General features: G+C 46.2%; 1 protein-coding gene across 2 annotated transcripts in view; it reads left to right on the top strand.

Annotated features, from left to right (window-relative positions):
• The first annotated feature begins 3,757 nt into the window (after positions 1–3,757).
• The window catches only part of FOXN3 (forkhead box N3), a 205,088-nt gene continuing 187,220 nt past the window's right edge, over positions 3,758–21,625 (top strand). Inside the window, exon 1 of one of the 2 annotated variants that reach the window (XM_054515189.1) lies at positions 3,758–3,828. The gene's annotated coding sequence lies outside the window, so the exon portion shown is untranslated. The remainder of the gene's footprint in view (positions 3,829–21,625) is intronic. The other variant, XM_036383974.2, reaches the window with a different exon arrangement.

The following is a 21,625-nucleotide window of genomic DNA, read 5'->3' as shown; positions in this document are numbered from 1 at the left end:
GTCTGGGCTGTGTGCCCTGTGCATCTGAGACACAACAGCAAACTGTCCTGGAACTGCACAGGTATTTATCCTATGGAAATCATACCTCAAATCAGACACACAAAAAACCCGAGGCACTGGGTATATTAGATATACCTGAAAAGTTAGGTGAATTTTTTATTTATTTGTCTTCTGGTTTTGCAATGTCAGATATGAATGGTAAATGGGTAAGTGGAAAAAAGTCACTGAGTCCTGCCCTTGAAAACACAATCTATCTTAAAGCACGGGCACTTCAATCTTTGTGTTCAAATGAAGAGACCAAACAAGTTCAAGAAACAAACAGGGTAAAGAGCACAGCTATAAAATGACATTTTGGAAGTGACAAGTGAGCAGTTGTATAGTGACCAATCTCCTACCACATTTATGCTCAATTTCATGTGGCCCCCATTAGCTACACCACCTGTCCTGGGAGCTCCCCATATGTCTCAGTCTTGGTAAAAAAAATTTGGATATATAAAAAGGGAATGGGTATCAACATAACACAATGGAGTTGTGGGGCAGGGCACACACAGGAGCACTGTTCACATCTCAGGCAACACCTAGCTCCACTCCTTGATAAATATTCACATCTTGCTACAGCAGGACCTTGAAGAGGTTCGAGGGGTTTTTAGAGCTACTCAGTAGATGCAGTGCAGCTCCTTTTGAGCTGCCTCCCCTGTGAGACTGGAGCCTTTCCCAGGAGGGATCCCTGTGGCAAAGGGCCTCTCATCTGTTTGACCATGGAGCAAGCACCACATTGTGCTGGCAGCAGAGAGAAGGCAGCAGAGAGATTTTTTCCTGAGGTAGGAGAAGAGTCACCTGTGCCCTGGGGCTGCTCTGGGGGCTGCAAACTTGGCCAAGAGACAGAAATAACCCAGGAGTCGTTAGCTGGAGAGCTTGGATTTACAGACTCTCCAGGAGAACAAGGCTTAATGAAAATCTCCAAGGAAAATTAGATAAAATGGACTGATGTGGACATCAGAAAACTTCTACAGCATAAATCATAAAATCTCCCCAGTTTGGAGAGAGGTAAGAATTTCATCTCCATTAATTTAATCCGGCAGATAGAGATAACAAAGCAGCCTCTACATGGGAGAGTTAACATGGCTTGGATTGATACAGAGAGACAAGATGCACTTGCAGGCATAGGAAAAATGCATCTCTGAGAAAATTTCCACTATTAATATTTTTCCCTTGCAAATGTGGGTCTTCTAAAACACTCTTTTCTTTTGGAAGGATCTAAATGAGGAGGAGGTGGGAAGTAGAGCTACAAAGCATGTAAGAAAGCCTCAAATACATGAGTGGGAGGAAGGAGGAAGACATTAAAGAATAATGAAGCTTGCATCACTGAGAGCAAACAACAGAAGAAGGGAAATGCACGGCACTTGCGGCTCAGTTTTGAAGGAACTTAGGCTGAGGTTAGCATAGATGCAGGCACAGAGTAATTCAGATGATCTGATCAAAGAACAAAGAAATGTTAAAACTGATTTCATTAGGAAAAATACCTGCCTTAGAGTTAATGGGTAAGCACAGGAGAAGGACTTGTTTGTATTGTTGATATGAAGTAGTCCTGAGAGGAGTATCAGCACCTGTAGTATCCAGGTTCATTACAAGACTTGGGCATTGCTTCAGTGGGGCCAGGATTTTACCCTTCATGGAGTCTCTGTGACATGTGTGAGATTTATGGGATGATGTTGCAAACAGGTATCTATATTTTTAAAAACAATTAATATAAATCTTGTTATCAACATGGTGCCCGGGGTCCACAGCTCTAGCTGCATCAATAGTTGAGCCCAAATGTTCAGCTACTCTTGGAGTGTTGTCACTAAAACAAAATCAGGCACTTCTACTTTGAGAGCCTCTCCAGTGACCATCACTCCAATAGTTATCCATCTGAACCAGGAAACAAGCCTGGAAGAGGAGCCTGGGATTGGGTTCATTTCACATCTTCCGATTTTTGTCAATGCTTTGCTGTAAGGGCATTCAGCAAGCCAGGCTGATCTATCCCAACAGAGTCTTTGAAAATTTTGCAGAGCTTTTGCAGAGCAGTCAGTAGAAAACTTTCAACTGAACTGAACGAGGAACCTGTGTGTCTTACACAGGAATCCTGTGGGATGGGATTGTCTCTGTGTCACCAAAACCACCTACAAAATGAAAACTGTAACTCTTCTCAGGAAACCCCAAGGTTTTATATTCACTTTGGAATAAACTGAGCCCATCCATCCATTGAAGAGGCAAGCATCAGGGAATCAACAGGAGGTTTTGCCATCTGCACAGGTGAGCAATGCTCAGGGACATAACTAGGACCAAGATGGGGGCAGGGAGAAGTTTTATGCCAGAAAGTTTTACGAATGGAAAGGCTACGCTGCTACTCCAACCTATAGCGGCTTTTAAAATCAACTTGGAGACAGCAAGAAAAAAAGGCAGAGGAACAATTTTCCATTTCCTAGTAGAGCTGTATTTGATACAGATAGAAAACCCTATTCCTTCTCTTTTTTCAAATCTTGGCATTAAAATTCAGAGTTGATACTTTTTGTGCATTGTTGTGCAATGTGGTGGTGTAAAATCTGAGTCTCCTTGTATCATGCACACAGCAAAGCATGTTGATCTAAGGTTGGCAATCCTGTAGAGTAGTGGAGTTTGGGTAGGCAGGAAAAAGAATTGGGGGAGGATAACAGCTGTCATTTTTTCCATGTCGAAGCTTTGTGTCCAGGAAAGAATGTATCCAAGAAAGAAAAAAATCTCATCCCATCTTGAACCAGCCATTCCCACATTATGATAAAATAAATCTAAAAGGATAAGCTAGGCATTTCCTGAAATCACTACAGTAATCACATACACCTCCAGCTGTCCTTCTACAGGGCTGGTTAAAGAAAGCTCACTTAAAATTAATAATTAAATGTCCATTACAGGCTTGACAGTCTCCATGTGTGTGGCAGTGCTGATGGCACCAGCTCCCTCTGGGATCCTGCCAGCCTTTGCACTTGCAGCCAGGCCTCCGTTCAGCCCAAAGCTCCCCCTCACCTGCCTTCATGGCAGCAAGGCAGGACAAGCAGCAGGAGGAGGAGGCTGGAGGAGGGGTGCAAAGGGCCAGAGGAGCGGGCAGGAGGAGGCAGGTGCACCCTTGGCATTGCAGCCTCTTCTGGCATGGGGAGGTTTCTCTGTTTCAGCCGTAAATACGATGCAAGGAGGTGTCAGGCCTCAGTGAGGCTCCCGGCGGGTAAGACGGTAAAAAAATAACAGTTTCAGTTCTGCATGTGTCGTTTTCCAACGTGTAAAAGACGGGCTCCGGTGGCACGAAGGCCGTTCCCAGTCGCAACGCGACGGCCAAGGAAGGCGGCCGAGCCGTGTGGGCACCCGCCGGGGGTTGTGCCGCGACGGGCAGGCCCGGCCCCGGAGGGACAGCGGGCCCGAGAGGGGTCCCCTGAAGGCAAAGGGACAGAACGCGTGGGACCTGCATCCTCCGCTCGAGCCTGCTGCATCCCGCACAGCGGCAGGAAAACACCCCCGAGGGAGCAGCGGCTCTCAATCCCGCCCCCGCCAGCTTCCCGCTCCCGAAGTTTTTCCTTCGGGGCAGCCCGGCGCGGGCACTAGCCACCGGCTCTGGGGGCCGGCTCGGCGGGGCGGGGCGGGCGGGCGGCGCTAGGGCCCGGCGGGGCGCGGCGCCGCCGCCGGGGGCGGGCTGGGGGCGGCAGCGGCGGCGCGGGCTGCGGCTGCCTCCGGCTGCTCCCGCCGCGGGGCGCGGAGCGGGGCGGCCGCGGGGAGCGCCCACCACCCCGCGGCGGCGCGGGAGCCAGGACGCGGACAGAGGTAACGGCGGGGGCGTTTCGCGGTGTCATCGGGAGCGGGTGCCCGCCCGCCCGGGCTCGCCGCTATCGCCGCGCCCCGTCCCTCCCGGGCTAGGAAGCCGCGGCCAAACTTTTGGGGCCTCTGGGCCGGCGGCTGCCGCGGGCGGACAGCGGCGCCGCCCCGGGGCGTTTGTGAGGGCTACCCCGCGTGGCTGCCGCCGTCCCGCCGCCGAGCAGCCCCGCCGGCGACGGGCGGCGGGGAAGGGAAGAGAAGGGAAGGGCGCCCTGGGGCGAGCCGGAGCGGCGTGCGGGGCGGCTGCCGGGTCGCATCCCGGGCAGGCTGTGGCCCCGACAGGGCGGCCCGAGGGCTCCGGCCCCGGCTCGGCGGGCGCTGCTGGGGCAGCGGCGCAGCCGGCGGCGGGCAGCCCCCCCACCGCTCCCTTTTGTTCTGCGTGCCGCCGGCGCTTGGATCCCCGCCCGGGAAGGAGCCGCTCGGTACTTCCCGAGCTCCGTCTGTGCCTGCACACCCGCCTGAAGGGCATCCTCCTCCGGTAGTGTCGGCCTGTCAGAGCCGCCGGGAAAGGGGTTTTCCCCTTCTCACAACAGCTCCCCGTTGCTTGTCGGTCTTCAGTGCCGGCTCTTCACTTAACTGGACTTACCGTGTGTTAATTCCTTCACAATGTATGCGGGTGTCCCTGCGCCCTGGAGAAGGATTTCCTTATTGACTTGCCGATTGTGATGCGGCCAGGTATTATTTACATCATCAGAAATATGCCTGTGTAAATCTGCTCGCACGGTTACAGTGCGGCTGCTCTTAGAGCCCAGTTTGCCGAAACTTTAATTGCAGCAGGCGATGTTGTACCGTGAATCCATTTCCGTCAGGGCGGGCCGATACTCCGGTGGGATAACGGCCTCGCCGAGGCGATCGCGTGTCACGCAGGGACAGATCCTGCTGTTTCATGGGATGAATCAGAAACAGAAATCAGCCAACAATGACAATGAGTTTGTGTGGTTTCTAAAACAATCTGACATGGTAACGTCTGTTAAGGGTACAGTAAATGGGGCAGCAAACCCCCAGTTTTCTCTGACACAGCTCATGCATCAGCCGGTAAACAGCGTAAACTGTGATCACTTTGCAGCCGAAAATATAAGGCCTTGCAGCCCTGGCTGCCGGAGCGTTACGTGTCATTAAAGTAGCTCTCTTGGAGGAGAGGGACTGTCCCAGGAGCTACAAAATCTATAAACACTTTTCTGATTGGTTTAAAAATTTAGACACAGGAAGCGGATGGTATCTAATAACAGACAAGTGGAGACACTGTTGTCATGGAAACTGAGAAGACTCCCCCCGCCCTCCCCCTCCCCCCCCCCCCGCCCCCCTCCCCCCCATGTATTTAAAAAAAAAAATAGGCAGAAGAAAAAAGTCTGCATATCATCAGAAATGCCTGCAGACCGCCTTGGCTGCTGTTGCCTTTCCCACAGCATCTGTTGAAACCTGAGAACATGCCTGTCAAATCAAGGTCATTTTACAATAAAACCCTGCACCACCGTCTCCCTCTCTCCTCCCTGGACCTTGTCCCACACTTTCCATCCAAGGAGGAGTTGAGGAGATGCAGCCACCTGTCCCATGCCCACTGGTGTCCTGCCTCAGCCTGGCCTGCTGCTGAGAAAAGGCTCAAAGCAGAAGGATCATGGGGCTTAAAAGGCAAAAGTAACAAGGGTTGAGTTTTTTATAATTGGATGATCAGGCCATGTTTCTTTCCATGGGCATCTATGGACCTGGGAAATAAAGTTGGGATTGATTTCCTTCTGTTCCTTTGTATTATGAAGCTATATTAAGATGTAATGATTTGGACCTGCATATTAAGTCTATTTCACAGATCTGCATCACCTATTAAAAAAAAAAAAAAGTGGTGAATGACTTTTGGAAGCCCTTTGCAATGCTTTTAATAAAAAAAGAAAACACAATTCTGTTACAGCATGCTATGAGGGGAAAAGCAGAGATATGAGAATAAAATATACTTCATTGCTGCTGAATGCAGCATGAGAAAATCAGACTATTATTGTCATAAATTGAAGTTTTACTTTGCTGGACTATTGAAAGTTTATTGTGTGTGAAAGGAGAGGCTATTTTGCTTTTGAAGCAGGAGAGCTATTTCACAGCAAACTCACAAGAAAGGTGTTAATGTTTTTCTTATTTTCTTGGGCAGCATCCGTTGATTTCAGATGTTTGTGATAGAGAGAGATGCCTTTGAGTATTCACTGCATTTTGTCTGAAACATTTCCTTTTGTTCCTCTCTTTAATCTTCATTTTGTAGTGACCAAGCTGAGAAATAGCGCTTCAGTGCTTCACCTGCTGTATAAATCATCATCATTTTGAAACCTTAAATGACTGGTTTGCTTGCATATTACACTTTTTGTATTGCTATTTCTTAAGAGAACCAGAGACTGATGATCAAGTCTTGCAGATCAGGAGGAAATCTTGCAGGGGACTGAGGTGAAGATGATCAGTCACCTCTTTAGCCACACCCTTGGATCTTCCTGTCCAAAAAACACAAGCAAGGCCTGACTTTAAAATTTGGTTGCAGGCAGAGCAGGCCGAAGGGGTGATAGAGCCAGAGGGAGCAATGCCTGCTTCTGATTGAGGAGTCCCTGTTGGCAGCTGGGCTGGCACCAGGATGCAAGAGATGGTGGGCAGAGGCTTAGGGAGTCAGGCAGTTGTTTAATCCAGCTCACTTCTGGTGAGACAAATGCTGCTTTTAATTGCTGTGGAGTTCAGATGGAGAAAGTTTGGCTTGGTAGCAAGAGTGTGCTTTTGCTTCTAGAAGCGAATTTCCTGTTGTTGGGAGCACCCTTATCGGCAGGAAGGTTCACGGGCAGGAAACGTGTCGGTTACTTGTTTTTACACATTGAAGGAAATGAGCTGGATTAGGTATCTCCTAGGTTGACCCTTCATCACCCTCCATGTCTGTGCTACTTTATTTATCTGTAATGATTTTAGTTTGTGAAAGTTTTATGATGTCAGGCATTCCCAAGGGAAATGCAAGAAGTTAAATGCTTGTGTTGTCCTGTCAATTTTTTTACTGTTATAAGAAACCACCCCATCAGCCTCTCTGGGCTATGTTTTCAGATGTGTCCAATTTGCAACTTTTACCTTTTGAGCCTCATTGCTGATACTCAGCTGGGCTTTTCTTTTTTTTTCCCCATTAAAATGAAAGATCAAAAAATGCACCAGTTATTTTACTAATAGGAGCAGTTCTTACAGTTCTGAACTGCCTTTCATCATGGATCATAAATCACTTTACAGAAATTAATGTTCTAATATCCACAGAAGTTGTGGGAGCTTAGGAAGCTGAAACTTAGCATTTCGCATGGACTGCACAAAGTTGCAAGGCAAATTAGGAGCAGAGCTGGGAGTCAAATTAATTGCCCCTTAATTAGCAATTGCTAATGGATTAAAACTTAGAAAATATGTTCGCGTTTCCCAAGTGTACTCATGCTAATGTACCAGTGTGGTGTGTATGTGTTTGGGATGTGGGGCTGGGGGTGAGAATATAAGCAGTAGTTTCAGAAAATGCCAGTCGTTTTCTGGTCTCTGCCCAGCATGGCTGGGATGCCAGGGTGGAGGCTTGTAAGATTAGACACGGCTTTGGATGAAGGTCCAGAGCAAAGGTGAGGGCTGCAGTTTAGGTCTGTGTGTTCTCATAAGCAGGGAGGCTCAGGGAAATACACATTTCTCTGATGTCAGCTCACACCAGGGTTTTTATGGTGTTAAGCTTTGCAGAGGGTTTTGAGGGGGAAACATGGAAAAGTTATATAAATTTGTGAGAAGCTGCCTGGCATGCTGAATAGATTCAAGTGGTGGGTTTTTGTTGTAGGAGATGTCTTGGTGTGAGGAGCTGTTTCTGGCAGGAGAAGCTGCCAGGGCTGTCTGGAAGCCTAGACTGGAGTGGAATGGGACTGTTGTGGTTGATGCTGGAATTTGCCAGTTCATGACTTCAGATGTAACACAATGCAGTGTGACTTTGGCCACAATTTTGACATATTTGTAATGAAACTGCATTTGCCTTGTTACCTTCTGTCATGACCAAGCCAAAGTAAAATTGTAACAAAATAATGAAAAAAGTAGTCCAACAGAACAGTGTTTCAGTTAAGCATAAAATTACAGCTGTGTATTTTCAGAAGTGATCAGCTGATTCTGCGAAACCAGCCTGAAGATCTGCAAGGCAGGGCAGTTTTTGGGAAGTGATTCTGTCCTAGAGTTTGGGAAATTCTTCTCCATTTAAAATGCCTCAAGTTGAGCTGCGAAGCATGAGAGCAACTCAAGCCCTCTCTAAACTCACTGTAAGACTTTAGATGCCTTTGACATCCTTGGGACCTAGAGCTGTTCTGAACTGAAGCTGGTTATCTAGCCAGGCATTTGTACCTTGGGTGTCAGTGTAGCCCAGGAAGGAGTGAGTCTCCCTGTGTCCCGTTTGTTCCCCTTGAGGATGGGTGCAGGGCAGGGGGATAGCCCTGCTCTGGAGGTGGCTGGTGAAGGGGCCCTAGGGAGTGGCTGGAACTCACCACAGCTGGACACACAACTTCCAGGTGGGCTGTGTAGGACCACCTGCACATTAGCCCAGGCTCTGGTGGCCACTTGCTGGCTGGGGATCAGTTTCTGCCCACTACGCTAGGGAGGTACATAGGGGACACATTATGCTCTTACAAGATTCTCCATAAAATGCATCTATTCCATAATGTCTGCAGAAATTGGACAGGCTAAGTGTACTGGAGGCAAAGCTTCTACTTCTTATGTTGGACAGTATTTTGTTGCTCTTTTATTTCTTTTGTCTGTAGTCTAAGAGTCTCTGCTGGAGATGGTTTTCTTTGTGTCCACACTGACTGCAGGACAGACAGATGGCAAGGCTGTGACCTCTGATCAGGCTTGGTAGGTGCCACTGAATGGAAAGATCTGCCTAGATGTTTGACACTGGGATTTTTTTTCGCAACATTAGCAGGAATTTGTATCAATGTTAGCTGATACAATGAAATTTCCAACGCTGAATGTTTTACATTTTACTGGAAATAGATTAAAGCCAAATAAAGACAAGTATTCCAGCAGTGGGATGCATTTGGCCTACACCAGTTTCTTCCTTTGCCCACCTCCCATGTTCTGAGTTGCGCTGGGACCCTGCACTGAACAGTTTGCTCAGGGAAAGTGTGAAATTCCCTGGTGGGATCCTAATGGCAAACTGCTTACCTGCCACCAGCTTGCTGATAGAGCCTGCTCACCATGTCTGGGCACATTTACTTTTGTTGCAAGGAGAGCACTCCAGATGTCCTAACAGACGGGACTTTATGTACAAGGCAATCCAAGCTAGACCCTGGAAAGCATTTTACAGAATGGCAGCTTTGTTGGAAATTGCTTCTTAATACTACGTGGCAAAGCCCTTGTTCTTTTCAGTGTAGTTCTCTGCCAGACCTTTGCCTGCCCCACTGAAAGCAGTGGCCTCGTGTCTCCTGTGGCCCTGCCTCTGGTTCCAGGCTCATCAAACCTCCCCTGTCCCCCCCCGGCACCCTTGCAGGACCCTGCTGCAGAGCTGCTTTCTGGTTTAGCTCTTGGGCTTCATAGCAAGGCTGAACTTTTCCCTGGACACAACTTCTGGCATAGCACACAGACATGAACTCCCCAGCCCATCCACAGAGAGCCCTGCTCACTCTTGCTTCCCTCAGTGAGATCTTCCTGTGGACAATTTAATTGCTGGCTGGGCTTGCTGTGGAGAGGAGCAGAGGCATTAGAGGGGTTATGAGAGGTTATTAGAGATGGGAGGAAGCTGTAGGTCTGACCCATCTAGATTTAACTGATTTATGTCTCATTTTATCCTCAACTCCAATTTGTTTTGAACTGGGTTTTACAGTAGATCATTTGTAAAAGCTACTCAATTAATATGTTAATTTTAACACCAGATTTTGTAAAGCTTTTATGTTGGAGGTGGTGAAAGGATCCAAATGTTTTGATCCTATTTCTATCATTATCTTCACTGTGTTTTTCTTACTCTGTGCTTTGCAGAGAGGAGTGAAATTTTAATAATTCACTAATATACTTTCACTTCATTAACATTTTATCATTTTGGCATGGTGCATATGGTGAAGTCCTTAGTACTCTCATTAAAGACCTGATCTTGCCTCCACGTTCTTGCAGCCCTCCAGGTGTGGAAAACCCTAAATGCAGATATTATTCTAGTTTTTTGAAAAGTGCTTTTCTTTTTTTTTTAAATAGATACTAATCTGAAAAAAAAAACCCTATAAGGTGTTTTTTGGTGGTTTTTTTTTTTCCTATTTTGATTTTTTTTTTTATAAACTGGAAACATTTATACAAAGATAGCTACAGTGGCTAGGTCAGATCCACTAAGTGCCAAGTCTCTAGCCATTACAAAACTTCACTGTGTGGTCCAGAGAGTGTGAAGATGCACGGTGTTATTGTGGTATCCATTGCATAATTTTATACTGTGGCATATTTAGCTTAAGCAGAGATTTATACTGGTGTTAAAATGGTTATGAAACTTTCAGCTCACCTAGGATAGCACAGTGCTTGGTGTTAGGGGGCACAAATAACATGTAATGCTTCATGTAATCTTGGTGATTCAGTACATACATTTGCAGATGTGCCCACCATATGTTAAACATTGCTTTTTAATTGTGCCTGAATTTGAAATTGTTGTTCAGCTTTCATGGTGGCTCTCCTTCCTTTTTAAAATTCTTTTTTTCCTCTATTTTATTATAACATAAATCTGTGAATTAGTGAATGATTTGTTACTGTTAGTTGAATATTGTGAGCATACCAGATTATTTCAGGTATATTCAGAAGGCTTAAGGAGCCAAGCACTGGCTTAGGAGTGGTCAGTGGTTAGATACACAAGGCTGGAGAGTGGAAGGGAACGTTCTGGGTTGGGAACAGTGGAGAGCTAAGGATGTGTAAGAATTTCAGGAGGAGTAATGTTTTGAAAGGAATGTGGCTGTTGGGAGTCCAGAGGGCAAGAGATCACAGTAATAAATACGGGAGATGTTGAGGGAACTGGGTGAAGGTTTTTACTTGTCAAATAGAATATATTTGCTTTTAGAGGCACCAGGACAGAAACTCATCTCTTGTAAATTGGTATAATGCCATTTGAGTTAGTGTAATTACACTGACTTACACCACATGATGGTGTGTCAGGTAGTATTACAAGAAGAGTGAGGCTGTGAAGAATGGTGGAACTGGAAGAGCTTATAGGCCTGGGCAACAGGGAGGGTGGAAGTTTGTTCAGGAGGGTTAGAGAGGCTGGGCAAGCAAAGGAAGTTCACAAGGTCCATTACAGCTATATTGGGTTTGATTTGATGATGAGAGGCCCAGCAAGAGATGTCAGCAAGACAGGCTGAGAGATGGGCTTGGCTGGAGAGGAGAGTCAGTGACAGAAAGTACATTTCACATTGGCACAGTAGGAACTGGTGTCAGAGTGAATAAGATCATGCCCAGGGTGTGGAGGGTATTCAGAACGGACCAAGACTGAGGCCACAGCAGGAGCTGGGGGAGAGGACCTGGAGGTACAGAACCATCGCCAGACAAGGATGAAGAGGGCCAGAAGACAACATCTCACAAAGCCAAGATTGGACAAATGTCTTTCTGTCTGAAAGGAGGAATAGCAGAACCATAAAATATTACTTAGGGTTAAGAATAGAAAGGGAATGACACTGACTTCTCTAAAGACATGAGCCATGAATAATCTGTACTAGTTAGTAAACTTTGAAAAGCTGAACCATAAATAAGCTACATCTTCACTGGTATGTCTAATTTTTCCCCTCCTCACTTCTGTTATTGCAAAGTAGTCTCCTGTAATGGTGCAGCAGACCTTAATGTCCTGGGGGTGGTCACAGCAGCGTCACTAATGGCGCTGCTGTGCTGTGGCGCTGCCGCAGCTGCGCTGTGCCGAGCTCTGCGCCGAGCTCTCCTGGGGTGACATGGCCCTGTCAGCCCCACTCACCCTGGGGACCCCCAGCTGGGCACTGTGCCTGCTGCCCCTGGCATCCTAGGGCAGGCTGCAGACACGTTGCTCAGGAAATTCAAAGAGGTGCTGGAAAGTCAGAGTGTCCTGGTTAAATGCACCAGCATTGTAGCTGCAGTTGCTGCACCCCAGATATTAGACCCCAGGTCAGGGAGCTGTGCAGTGCTGAACCACCTGTGGGTGTAGGGAAGCAGGGGAGGCAGCAGATGGGTTCCTGCTGATCTGCTGTGTCTGGCAAGAGCAGGGCTGGGTTGTGATGAGGAAGGTCTGAGAGCAACATTGCAGCTTCAGTTTGTATTGTGGCTGAACAGGAGATCTCACTCGGGATGTAGTAGCTTTATGCAAGGAAGAAGAAAACACAGACTGGAAGAAATGAAGTAAAATGTGGGGAAAATGAGATTAAAATATAGGAAAAATGTAGAAATTAGGCATATGTATTAGTATGGTCACCCTTGTTCACAAGCCCATCTCATTACTGCAGCAGCTGTAAGCCATTCACAGTCCTGGGGCCCAGTGCAACAACTGCAACCAGCCTGACTGGAAATGAGACTGACTTAATTGTACCAAAACAAGAAAAAAAGACCCAAAACAATCCAGCACGAATTGTGAAAAGTCAAGTGTTTGAAAAATCCTTTGTTTTTGCTAAGCCAGGATACCATTTCTGACAAGTGAGGAAATCCCCATTTTCTCTTGGTGACTGGTGATCTCCCAGACCAGCACCTCAGAAGCAGCCAGCCTGGGCAGAAAAGTCAGTGTCTTTAGAAACAGAAGTCAGTGTCTTTAGAAACAGAAAGCATTTTGGCTTTCCAAGTGGACTGGTTTGTTTCCTAGTTGTATGGAAAGCTGCCATTGCAGCAGTTTGAGAAAATAGGCTGAGCATCTTGAAGCCAAAATGGTTGAGAGGTGTTTCCTGGGGAAGGCAAGGAAAGATGTGGGCCTGGAGGCACAGTAACAGATGTGAAGCCTTTCACTGTGGGTCACTCGTGGGTTCTCTCCAGAAAGCAGTAGTTCCCCGGTTGCAGTGCTGGGGCTGGGAATCCGGGGGCCTGCTCCTGTTGCAGTGCAGTTTCCAGCAGGCAGAGGACTGGTGTGTGCTCCTGCAGCAGCTGTGCTCCTGTTCCTAGAGGGCTGACAAGGAGGCCATGCGCCCTCAGCTGTCACCCAGGCTGATTACAGACTGTGGCTGTAGGATCAGGTTGTCTGGTGCTTTGTGCCTGTTCCATTGAAGGAATGGAGCAGATGAGAGGGCTGGGCATGAGTATGTAGCCCCTGAGACCCTTTTTAAGGGTATAATTTTACAATGCTAGTGGTAAAGGCATTTTTTTTTTTTACCAGAAAAGCAGGGTTATCTTCCTCAAAGAGCTGTGTGAAACAGCCTTTGCTATGCTGATGTTGGGAATAGTATTAGTCTTGCCCACTTGCCCTTTCTCCCTTTGAGGGTTATGTCCCAAGCTCTGGTGGACTCTACCCACTCCCCATATGGTCTGCACTTGGTTTATTTGATCCAGGCTTCCTCCCATCTTGCCTTTTTTGCTCTCTCTCAAATGAGGATGCTCGATCATGGTGTGATGTGCACAGTTCAGGAAGTGCTTTGAAATCTGGAGCAGAATTTTTTGGTAGTAATTTTTATTCTGAGTTTGTGCTCAATCTTGCTTGCTACTGTTAGCTACTGCTAGTTCTGTGGGAATACCAGGTGGGACCACAGAGCAGCAGGGATTCCAGGCACCCTGCTCCCTCAAAGACACAGTATGGAAAAACAATTTTCTTTCTGACCCCAAAAACTTACAGTCGATATGAGGTATTTGGAGCAAAAAATCTCTCCAGTATAGAAGTCTCTATACCAATATAATTATTTGTCCTGCTTTCATGTTTCATATGCTTTATTTAAGCTCCTGTCACACGCTAATAACTTAGGGACATTGGGGAAATTTGGAAGGTATGCACAGTACTATAGGCATTTCTCAAGCAGCTGCTACTGGCCTGCTTATATTCAGTGGATTTCCTACTGTCAAAAACACTTTTAGCACATGAATGAATGGGCAGGGAACCACCTAAACATTGATTAATGTTGACAGAAACTTCCCTCCCACCTTTCACTCATTGAAAACAACGATGATGAAGGCAGCAGAATTCAGCTCTTGGGCTATTGGAAAGAGATGGTTTATTTCAGAAATAGAGCTCTCCTTTGATGGTGTCTCTTGAGTGCTAGTGCTGGGAATCATAGAACAGTCTGAGTCAGAAGTGAGCCACAAGGATCTTTGGAGTCCAGCTCCTGACACTGCACAGAATTAGCCTCAAGAGTCACACCATGTGCTTGAGTGTGTTGTCCAAACACTTCTTGTACTCTGTCAGGCTTGGGGTTGTGACCATTTCCCTGGGGAGCCTGTTCCAGTTCTCAGTCACCTCTGGGTGAAGAAGCTTTTCTATATCCAACCTAAACCTCCCCTGACACAACTTTGGGCCATTCCCTCAGTCCTGTCACTGTCACGGCAGAGCAGAGGTCAGTGCCAGCCCCTCCTCTTGCCCACAAGGAAGTTGTCACTGCAGTGGGGTCTCCCCTCAGTCTCCTCTTCTCCAGGCTGAACAGACCAAGTGACCTCAACTACTCCTTGTATGGCTTCCCCTCAAGGCCCTGCACTGTTTTCATGGCCCTCCTTTGAAGGCTCTCTAACAGCTCTCTGGCTTTTTTACCTTGTCAGACAGGAGTCATGGTGAGGCTGCCCCAGTGCAGGGCAGAGGGGGACAATCCCCTCCCTTGCCTGGCTGGCAGTGCTGTGTCTGGTGTCCCCCAGGACATGCCTGGCCCTCCTTGCTCCAGGACACTGCAAACTCAGGCTCAACTTGCCATTGACCAGGACCCCCAGGTCCCTTTTCACAGCACTGTTCTTCAGCCTCTCATTCCCCAGCCTGTCCATGCATCCAGGGTTGCCCCATCCCAGGTGCAGAATCTGACATGGATTGATTGTTTCCAAATGCAAGGGGCAAGAGGTTCAGCCTAGGTGGGACATCTGTAGGCGAGGAAGTAAGCAGCATGGCACTTTGGAAAACCTTCCATTCTGGTGCCAGTATGGGCATGAACACTGGCAAAAATTGAAGCTTGTCCCTTCTCATGCCAAAATCTATGGTCCTAGCTGATTTCAGTGAAGATTTTGCCTCAGCAAATAGCTTGGCATTTGATCATGTAAATAGTTTATATTTCAATTCCACCTTTGCATATTCAGGGGGAGCTCCCTAGGGATACAGTGGCAGTGGTGTTATGGATGCAGAATTTGGTGCTCCATTGCTGTCACTGATATAGTGATGGTGATAATGGTTATCACTAACTTGTATCCCAGTGGTAGGTAAAGTGTTAGAATTTGGCTGTTCCTCAGAAATTTTTGGTCTGTCAAGTGCATCTTCCATTGATACCAAAGGTGATTTATGTGACTGTTCCCATTCTGGCAGTGTGAGTGATGCACATATGGCTCTTTGGAGCCAGTGGATAAGATGATCTTGTAATACACAGGTGTGCTGCAACACAGATTGTTGTTGTTGTAACTGTGATATCTTTATTTTGTTCTGAACAACACACAAACCATTGCTTGTTTGCACAAAATTCAGCATTTTACTGGCCGATGAAGGGAGGAGCAGAGGGCCAGACTTGGGCCCCTGAGAGCATTGTATTTGTCTTTATTAACTTGCAGTCTCTTCAGCCCATGGACTGATCTGAGAGTCCTGTGACACTACAGGAGCAAGTGAAGATGGGCTGTCAACACACTTGTTTTGTGGTGGAGAGCTCTGATGTGCAATGACTGAACCCAGGTAGCAGCCTTTCCCCAGAGGCTGTCATTGAGTTTCTGTCTTGGCCACCATGCTGTACAGAACTGCAAGAACAGTTGTCTTTATATTTGGCTGGCTAAACTTCTTAAGGAGGAAACAGACAGATGTGGAGAGCAGGATCGCTGAAGACTTTTTTTAACAGCTAGTAAAGCTAGCTAAGCCTAGCTAGCTAGCCTAAAAATGCCTAAGTATCAGTCTAAAGAACTGCTTTGTCTGTGAGCTTCAGAAGAAGGAAACATGGTTAAGCTATAGAAATGCATCTACAGAGTTTATTACAATATATTAATTACCACTGCCTTTAGTTATCCATCATTGATAAAGTGATTTACTTCAAGATAATGAAATGTGCATTTTCACATATCTTTGTCAGTCAGAAGCATAATAAGATATTCCTGTTCTACTTCTGTCTTGTGGTATAAAATAATGCAACTCCATTGAAGTCAGAGGTGGATAGCTGGGGAGAAGGCAGCTTCCTTTTTTGCTAGAGAGCTTTAATACAGCATTGTTTTATTTCTGCACATTAAAGTTAATAACACAGCTGGTGTATTTTGGAGTTAAGTCTTTCTAGGATCTCTATATGTTAAATATCTGTGAACAAACTTTATAGTTGCTCTATAGGCCCTCACGATATATCATTTTGAGCCACCTTCTATCTATTACATTTTATCTGCCTGCAAAATCCATTTCTAATTCTGGCCATATCTCCTTTGCGATCACTTGCCAGAAATCTATTCCCAGGATTCTCCTTATTTTAGTGAAATATCTCTGCTTCAGCACCTTTCCCAAGGTGGCTGATCTAATCAGGGCACTATCAGTTATCATTTCTCATTTCCTTTGCTAGCTCTGTCAAATGCAATGCACAGTCTAACAGAGTGACATTCAAATACTCTCAGTAACCAAGGCTATTTCCCTTTCTTCTACCCTGCAAAACTTGGTTTGTATTAGGCTTCTTAAGCATATGCCCTTTGCTCTCTGCATGTGACTTATAAAATGCACTCTGGGAAGAGTTAATGTTAAGCAGATGAAATAGCTGCCTCTTTATTCATCACAGTTAAGTTCTATTGATGGTGACCATCTGGATTTAAAATCCCATATCCACAACTTCGCCTTTTCAGGTATGGAAGAGCAATGCTTCATTCCTGCCAGCTGTGTAAGAGAGCCCTGCTTTGCCATCAGAGAAATGAAATTTTTTACCTCCCTGTTGCTGCCAGCTTCTCTTGTCTTTTTCCATATTCATGTTTCTCTTTTAAATGGGAGTGTGACTGTATGCAAAGGTCAGCATACACCAATCAGGGTGTTTGTGTTTCTCAAATAAAGAGTCACCAGTGTAGCTGGATCCTCTGCTAGGGTTAAATGTGGTTTCTATAGACACAGGTCCAGCAGCAGCATCCAGTTTTGGCCTCTGGTTTTTTTTTTTTTTTTACCTTGGGTGACAAACCTCTTAGTGTTATCTTAGATTGCTATCACAGACTAAGGCTTGTTTTAATTAGTGTGTGGCTGACTATTCCATCCACTCTGGAAGATGGAGTTATCCATGTGTGTCCTCACAGCCCTTCCTTCTTTGTACCATTTAACGTTGCTGTCACAAGCTTTGCTGCAGACTCATTTCTCCAATGGTTTTTGTGAGGGCCAAAGCCTGAATCCTGCTTTTCAGGAGGAAAGCAGGGAGCAGGCATTCACCAGTCTGGCTGGGAGTGGCAAGGGAACTCTCCATGCATGTGTCCTGTCTGCAAAATACCATGCAGTGCAACACTTGCATGATGCTGGGAGCTTACCATGAGTTCAGCTCTTGATTTCTTTTGAAATTCATAGAACCAGGTTTTTTGGGTCATTTTTCCCCACACTGTATGAATGAAACAAACCTTTTTTGAAGTCTGCATCAGACCAACACATGTGTTTCCCCTGTAGCCTGTTCCGGTCAACAGAATTAAATTTATTAGTTTCAGACAGGGAGAGGAAAAATTAGGAAAATGGGTTTTTAGCTGACAAAAAGAAAGAGTGTGATTTGTTATTTATGGCTCAAGATCCAACATCAACCAGGTGCTCTGCGTTCCAGCTCTTTGGCACATCTTTTGGTGAGCCTTATCCCATATTATTGAGTTTCTGGGGTAGGGTATTTGCAGTCCCTCCAGGCTGTCCCTTGGTCACTGTCCCTCTGGTTGGCTGGTATGGAGCTGCAGACTGGGGAGCATCTGCCCTAGCAGGGGATGGCAGAGCGAGCATCTGGGTGTCCTTGAATGGTAATTTCCAGTGTGGCTAAATAACAAGGATGGTGTCTAATGGCTTAAAAAACTGCTCATAGTGGCATTTTTTCCAGCTATTTCTTCACTGTAGGAAGGTAGAGAAATCTGCGTTAAAATAATAATTAAATGCTGACAGTACTAAATTTCTACCCAGTGTGAGTTGGCAGCAGATGCAAACCAAAACATTAGGTCATTAAAGAGAAAAGAAAAACCTGATTAAATACCTCTGAATGTTTTTCTGATTAGGTATTCTTAAACAGAACATGTGGCTGTAAGAGAGGGGTGTACTTGACAGCAGCAATTGCTTTTGAGGGGAAAGGTAAAATACTCAAGTTTTAATGTGAATATATGTGTATTTCAAAGGATTTCTTGCTGATCTTAGCTACGAGCCACCACAGAATCTCCCTGCCAGTAAATAGGCTTCAATATTATGTTTCTGGAAAGAACAGTTAACAGGACTAATGTGCTCAGGGTTTTGTTTTGGTCTCTTTTTCCTCTTCTCTGGCTAGACAGAGTTGATTTTGCACTTGAGAGTCCAACAGCCACGGTGGACCTTGCTGTAGTACTGGTGGTATTGAAGCACTGTGAGGCTGCAGTGTGCATCCTGCAGACACAGAGAGAAGGGTTTCTGCCCCAAGGAGCTTGCTGCCATGGGGGAGTGGCATGTGAAATCAGGTGAGGATTCAGAGGGGAGAAAGAGTGATATTGGGTACAGAAACCCCCCTTTAATTCATGGCCACATCATGGCCAAAGGTCCACTGCTCTTAGAGGTGAGCTGAAGGCTTTTTTGTCAAAACACACTTTTTAAAGCACCTTTAGCTGAGGAAACTGAAAAGTAAAACTTGTCAAAAGGTGCATTTATAGGCTGCCACTTTTTACCTCCTGTTTCTTCCTTTGATGCTCTCTATTATATATTTGCTCCCATGTACTCTGTAGAGGTGTTTTAGGGGCTGGTACCTACAGCACATGTCTGGTGCTCCTTTCAGGTCTTTAAGGATGTTGATGGAGATAGCAAGGAGGGGAGTAAGCAGAGTTGCTGGGGAGCTTTGTCACTGCAGCAGAGTTGTGCAGTGGAAAGCCCTGGAGCTTGAGAGGAGTGGGTGAGATGCTGCACATCCCCTCTCCAAGTGCCAGGAGCACTTCTGAAAGCTGTATGACCTCTGTGGCCAAAACACACTTCCCAGGCAATGTGCTGAGTGTGGAGGATGTTCTGGGTCTTGTGGCTCCTGCTCCCATTATATCAGAGCAACTCTTGGTGTGTGTATTAAGGTGCCAGTCCTGTGAGACACCACAGGGTCTTCCCTCTCCCTGCCTCCTACCTTCCCCCTTTTTCTGCATACTTATATTTGAGAAACTCAGGAACATGGGGTAAGAGAGAGGATTCACAGGTTACTTCAAACTGTTCTGTTGTTCAAAGATTTAGCATAGGGTAATGCAACTTTTTCCTGTATTATTATACTCTTGCCTGCATCCAGAATATGCATATGAGCAATGATCTCACAAACATAATTTCTGCTACCTCCAGGAGGTAGGGCAAAGGTTCCTCTGAAGGAGTTTGAAGAAGGCACAGCATATTGTGCTTAAAATTTTGCTCAGCACTTCTACTGGACTTTTTAAAGATCAGCTGACATACTCATTTTTCCTTTGCGAGCTGTATAAGTTACACTTTTTGTTTTTCTTCACTATGCATTCCAGAAAACAATTTCTCAGGAAGAGTGGTTCTAGTTTAATCTCCAGATTATCTGTGGTTTATTTTTTACTCCTAGATAAAGGGGCTAAATAATCTAACTGTAATTAAGGCACAGCTGGGGTCTCTGTATGGGCATACGTGTGTCCAGATTTGAGAACTACCACTTCTAGTTGCAGTGTTGCAGCTGTATGGCCTCAGCACATTAATATTTGGAGGTGAACACAGCTGCTCCAGTGAGCCTGGCCTCTGCTCAGGAGTCAGGTCCTGAGCCTCCTGGAAATACCCTGGATTTGGAAAGCAGAGCAAAGGGCATATTTCTGCAAATGTTAGAGCAGTGATTTTTTGCACTTGAATGCAGTGACCAAGGATTTTGGCTGTATTTCTGTCCTGTATGAAAATATGCCAAGCAAAGAACAGACGGGGTCAGGGGACTGCCTGGGGTTGTCTGGGTCTTGGGCTGCCTCCATCCCAGCCCTGGTGGGAGCAGAGTGACCTGCTCTCATGTCTGCTGCCTTTGCTGCCCTGAAGTTCCTGCCTCAGTCACAGTCCTGCAGAGTGGCACATGCCAGGGTATCCATCCACAGTGTGCTGTGGGGGAGTTAAACTCCTCCTGCATGAGGACTCTTCCTCATGAGAATTGGCCACCAACAGACCTTAGTGACAGAAAGTGGCTCTGAGAGCTTGGCCCTCGTATCTCCAAGTTCATGGGTCTTTGTAGTGCTAGCACTGCGTTGAGACAAACTGTTTCTCTACTGACATTAATGCACTTGATCCTGTAGAGTGCAAGGTAGCCAGGCAGTTACAGGCCATTAATCTCCAATTGCTCTTGTCAAGTATTATATTCATTAATCTGGGCCAAACAGTGGTTTAGCTGTCGGCATGGACTGTGGTAAGATACTTTATCTCCTGGTTCCTGCTGAGTTAGTATCTAGTTAGCAGCTTTTGCAACCCTTTATACGGGTGCCCTCAAATTTCACCAGTGGCTGCACCAAAGCTAAAGCTCAGCATTGGTTCTTCTACTGAATGTGCCTTCAGAACCAGCTCCTTTTCCTGTGCTTGGAGGGCTGGCTCAGGGAAATCTGGCTGATGGACAGGTGCCTGTGGACAGGGGCTGCCTGCTTTTACTTCTACATGGTGCATCACTTAGTCCAAGACACCCAAGAGGCAGCTCCCAGATGGGCTGCTTTTTCACCTGTGACCTCTTTAGGCCCACCTGGAAGGCAGGTGGGTTGTGTTGTTTCTGTACACATTCACACACTGATTTTATTGCTTCACTTAGCAGAGGAGGAGCACTCCAGGCATCCCACAGCAGAAATTCCCCTTATTCTTGGACACTGCTCAAGGGTTACTTGTCAGAACAATAATTGCTGAAAAATAAGGATGCTGAGCAGCAAGACTTGTGAAGTGCTTTGATAAGGCAGGCTGTGATGATTGTGTATGGAGGGGTGTCCTTGTGTTGCTTGAATGGCTCTAAAAGGCTTCAATAGCCTTTCTCTGGCAAACTGCTGGCGCGCGTATTTGGGAGTTTGTCTGAACAAGTTGTGCAAGCTCAGTGCCTCCATACCCATACTGATCTGTGCTGCTACTGAGGTGAAAACTGTTTATGTTTTAATGTATTAGGTTCTGCCTGCACCCTTCTGTATAGAAGTCTTGTTTTGAAAGTATAAGAAAAACAAGAGGAAGAATGTGGAGATGTTTTCACATAGCAAAACGCATTTTCTTCCTACACAGTGCCATTTCGGAGAGGAAACAGCTTCTCCTGCAGTTCTGTTTTGGTCTAGGTCTCTCTCTTCAGAGATTTAAACATATGCTTATATCAGTTCCTCAGCTGGTGTGTATCTGTTGACATAGTGTATATACTGACATAAAGCGTGGTCTGCATTTACACCACCTGATGTGTTTGCCATGCGTCTTCAAACTTAGCAGAGTCCTCAGGTTTTAAACACGGTCCTTTAACAAAGCTGTAGCATGAGGGCTTTGGGGTTTTTTGTTTTTGTGAGAGGAACATTGACATTAATTTCAATAGTAAAGGAAAAAGACTGGGAA

The sequence above is a fragment of the Molothrus ater genome, chromosome 6 (genome assembly GCF_012460135.2).
Source record: "Molothrus ater isolate BHLD 08-10-18 breed brown headed cowbird chromosome 6, BPBGC_Mater_1.1, whole genome shotgun sequence".
Lineage (NCBI taxonomy): Eukaryota > Metazoa > Chordata > Aves > Passeriformes > Icteridae > Molothrus > Molothrus ater.
Note: the sequence above shows the minus strand (reverse complement) of the source record. Positions and strands in the feature narration are given on the sequence as shown.